A 5,044-nucleotide genomic window follows, 5' to 3' on the forward strand; every position below is an offset into this window, starting at 1 on the left:
GTTAGACTGGGCCATAAGTTATAGAGGTCTAACGCTAGGAGAGAGGAGACTAAAGAAGTGAAGTAGACAAACTGCCAGAGTTTTAAAGTTCTATGAAATGAGTCTGTAGTTACTAACCCTTGTGATAGTGAGTGGAGGATGATATGAAATGAGTCTGTAGTTACTAACCCTTGTGATAGTGAGTGGAGGAGGATTCTGGGTAATTATTTTCACCCCTTTAGCCTTAGACTGTTGTCAGGGTTGGTGTCAATTCCAGATCATTCAGGAAATTACACTGAAATTCCAGTTCTCTTCAATGCTTTTCAATTAGCAGCATGTGGAATTTGGAATTAGGTTTACTTTCTGAATGGACTGTTATTGAAAAGGAATTGACCCCAACCCAGACTGTTACCCACTTTTAGAATAGTTTTACTCCCCTGTATTGTACAGCCTACTGATATGAAGTCATATGTCACCTGGTACAAACAGAAGAGGACTGGCCACCCCTCAGAGTCTGGTTCCTTTCTAGGTTTCTTCCTATGTTCCTCTGTTCCTGCATTCTAGCAAACCTACTCATTAAGCCTACTCATTAAGCCTACTCATTAAACCTACTCATTAAGCCTACTCATTAAACCTACTCATTAAACCTACTCATTAAACCTACTCATTAAGCCTACTCATTAAACCTACTCATTAAACCTACTCATTAAGCCTACTCATTAAACCTACTCATTAAACCTACTCATTAAGCCTACTCATTAAACCTACTCATTAAGCCTACTCATTAAACCTACTCATTAAACCTACTCATTAAACCTACTCATTAAGCCTACTCATTAAACCTACTCATTAAACCTACTCATTAAACCTACTCATTAAGCCTACTCATTAAGCCTACTCATTAAGCCTACTCATTAAACCTACTCATTAAGCCTACTCATTAAGCCTACTCATTAAACCTACTCATTAAGCCTACTCATTAAGCCAACTCATTAAGCCTACTCATTAAGCCTACTCATTAAACCTACTCATTAAGCCTACTCATTAAACCTACTCATTAAGCCTACTCATTAAACCTACTCATTAAACCTACTCATTAAGCCTACTCATTAAACCTACTCATTAAGCCTACTCATTAAACCTACTCATTAAGCCTACTCATTAAGCCTACTCATTAAACCTACTCATTAAACCTACTCATTAAGCATACTCATTAAGCATACTCATTAAACCTACTCATTAAGCCTACTCATTAAACCTACTCATTAAGCCTACTCATTAAACCTACTCATTAAACTACTCATTAAGCATACTCATTAAGTCTACTCATTAAACCTACTCATTAAACCTACTCATTAAGCATACTCATTAAACCTACATTTACATTACATTTACTCATTAAGTCTACTCATTAAACCTACTCATTAAACCTACTCATTAAACCTACTCATTAAGCCTACTCATTAAGCCTACTCATTAAGCCTACTCATTAAACCTACTCATTAAGCCTACTCATTAAGCCTACTCATTAAACCTACTCATTAAGCCTACTCATTAAACCTACTCATTAAGTCTACTCATTAAACCTACTCATTAAACCTACTCATTAAACCTACTCATTAAGTCTACTCATTAAGCCTACTCATTAAACCTACTCAGTAAGCCTACTCATTAAACCTACTCATTAAGCCTACTCATTAAGCCTACTCATTAAACCTACTCATTAAGCCTACTCATTAAACCTACTCATTAAACCTACTCATTAAACCTACTCATTAAGCCTACTCATTAAGCCTACTCATTAAACCTACTCATTAAACCTACTCATTAAACCTACTCATTAAACCTACTCATTAAACCTACTCATTAAACCTACTCATTAAACCTACTCATTAAACCTACTCATTAAGCCTACTCATTAAACCTACTCATTAAGCCTACTCATTAAACCTACTCATTAAACCTACTCATTAAACCTACTCATTAAACCTACTCATTAAACCTACTCATTAAGCCTACTCATTAAACCTACTCATTAAGCCTACTCATTAAACCTACTCATTAAGCCTACTCATTAAACCTACTCATTAAACCTACTCATTAAACCTACTCATTAAACCTACTCATTAAGCCTACTCATTAAACCTACTCATTAAACCTACTCATTAAACCTACTCATTAAACCTACTCATTAAGCCTACTCATTAAACCTACTCATTAAGCCTACTCATTAAACCTACTCATTAAACCTACTCATTAAACCTACTCATTAAACCTACTCATTAAGCCTACTCATTAAACCTACTCATTAAGCCTACTCATTAAACCTACTCATTAAACCTACTCATTAAACCTACTCATTAAGCCTACTCATTAAGCCTACTCATTAAGCCTACTCATTAAACCTACTCATTAAACCTACTCATTAAGCCTACTCATTAAACCTACTCATTAAACCTACTCATTAAACCTACTCATTAAGCCTACTCATTAAGCCTACTCATTAAACCTACTCATTAAACCTACTCATTAAACCTACTCATTAAGCCTACTCATTAAAGCCTACTCATTAAACCTACTCATTAAGCCTACTCATTAAGCCTACTCATTAAACCTACTCATTAAACCTACTCATTAAGCCTACTCATTAAACCTACTCATTAAACCTACTCATTAAGCCTACTCATTAAACCTACTCATTAAGCCTACTCATTAAGCCTACTCATTAAGCCTACTCATTAAACATACTCATTAAACCTACTCATTAAAACTACTCATTAAAACTACTCATTAAGCCTACTCATTAAACCTACTCATTAAACCTACTCATTAAACCTACTCATTAAGCCTACTCATTAAACCTACTCATTAAACCGACTCATTAAACCGACTCATTAAACCTACTCATTAAACCTACTCATTAAACCTACTCATTAAGCCTACTCATTAAACCATTAAACCTACTCATTAAACCTACTCATTAAACTACTCATTAAACCGACTCATTAAACCGACTCATTAAACCTACTCATTAAAACTCATTAAACCGACTCATTAAACCGACTCATTAAACCTACTCATTAAACTGACTCATTAAACCGACTCATTAAACCTACTCATTAAACCTAAACTCATTAAACTCTCATTAAACCAACTCATTAAACCTACTCATTAAACCTACTCATTAAACCTACTCATTAAACCGACTCATTAAACCGCCATTAAACGACTCATTAAACCCTCATTAAACCGACTCATTAAACCTACTCATTAAACCGACTCATTAAACCGCCTCATTAAACCGCCTCATTAAAACCTAAACCTACTCATTAAACCGACTCATTAAACTCTCATTAAACCTACTCATTAAACCGACTCATTAAACCGACTCATTAAACCGACTCATTAAACCGACTCATTAAACCTACTCATTAAACCTACTCATTAAACCTACTCATTAAACCTACTCATTAAGCCTACTCATTAAACCGACTCATTAAACCTACTTATTAAACCTACTCATTAAACCTACTCATTAAACCTACTCATTAAACCTACTCATTAAACCTACTCATTAAACCTACTCATTAAACCTACTCATTAAACCTACTCATTAAACCTACTCATTAAGCCTACTCATTAAACATACTCATTAAAACTACTCATTAAACCTACTCATTAAACCTACTCATTAAACCTACTCATTAAACCTACTCATTAAACCTACTCATTAAACCTACTCATTAAACCTACTCATTAAACCTACTCATTAAACCTACTCATTAAACCTACTCATTAAACCTACTCATTAAACCTACTCATTAAACCTACTCATTCAAGGCTTTTTCTTATTTTTTTACTACTTTCTACATTGTAGAATAACAATTAAGACAAACTATGAAATAACACACATGGAATCATGTAGTAACCAAAAAAAAAAGAGTTAAACAAATCTAAATATATTTTATATTATTCAAAGTAGCCACCCTTTGCCTTGATGACAACTTTGCACACTCTTGGCATTCTCTCAACCAGCTTCACCTGGAATGCTTTTCCAGCAGTCTTGAAGGAGTTCCCACTTTTGATGAGCACTTGTTGGCTGCTTTTTTTTTGAGTGGGCAGGTTGATGAGAGCCAGTCAATGTTTCACATGTTATCTAGATAATGACGGTTAGCACTTGGTGGTCTATAGCAGCTTCCCACCAGAATGGGCTTTAGGGGAGGTAGATGAATCTGTAGCCGTATTACTTCAACAGTATTTAACATGAGATCGTCTCTAATCTTTACAGGAATGTGGTTCTGAATATATAAACAGCAACACCTCCCCCATTGGCATTTCTGTCTTTTCTGTAGATGTTATAACCATGTATTGCTACCACTGTATCATCAAAGGTATTATCTAAGTAGAGTTTCAGAGATAGTGAAAATATGAATGTCATTTGTAACTAGCAAGTTATTGATATCATGAACCTTGTTTTTTAGGTTACATATATTAATATGGGCTATTTTTAGCACTTTTATGGGTTGCTTGATTGTTTTTAATGCTTTACTGAGAAGCTTATCAGGTAGAATTACTTATATTATGTACATTGGAGATGATAGTGCTGTGAGCTGCACAAAGTGGTCTTCTTACTAGGGCACACTGGTAGCCATGCTGGTTAAGTGTGGCTTTGAATTCTAAATAAATCACAGACAGTGTCACCAGCAAAGCAGTCCCACACCACCTCCATTGCTTCACGGTGGGAACCACACATGCGGAGATCATCTGTTCACCCACACCACGTCTCAGAAAGACATGGCAATTGGAACCAAAAGGACAGACCAAAGGACAGATTTCCACCGGTCTAATGTCCATTGCTTGTGTTTCTTCGCCCAAGCAAGTCTCTTCTCCTTATTGGTGTTCTTTAGTAGTGGTTTCTTTGCAGAAATTCCACCATGATGGTCTGATTCACGCCAGTCTCCTCTGAACAGTTGATGTTGAGATGTGTCTGTTACTTGAACTCTGAAGCATTTCTTTGGGCTGCAATCTGAGGTGCACTTGACTCTAATGAACTTATCTTCTGCAG

General features: G+C 35.5%; 1 long non-coding RNA gene across 1 annotated transcript; it reads right to left on the minus strand.

Moving 5' to 3' along the window:
• Positions 1 to 272: 272 nt before the first annotated feature.
• LOC127928082 (uncharacterized) lies at positions 273 to 2,832 on the minus strand. The gene is made up of 4 exons (XR_008130331.1): positions 2,724 to 2,832; positions 2,190 to 2,488; positions 1,722 to 2,137; positions 273 to 860 (listed from the first exon to the last, which is right to left on the minus strand). It is a non-coding gene; the product is annotated as an uncharacterized LOC127928082 (long non-coding RNA).
• Between the last annotated feature and the right edge of the window lie 2,212 nt (positions 2,833 to 5,044).

Source organism: Oncorhynchus keta, unplaced genomic scaffold (genome assembly GCF_023373465.1).
Source record: "Oncorhynchus keta strain PuntledgeMale-10-30-2019 unplaced genomic scaffold, Oket_V2 Un_scaffold_20749_pilon_pilon, whole genome shotgun sequence".
Lineage (NCBI taxonomy): Eukaryota > Metazoa > Chordata > Actinopteri > Salmoniformes > Salmonidae > Oncorhynchus > Oncorhynchus keta.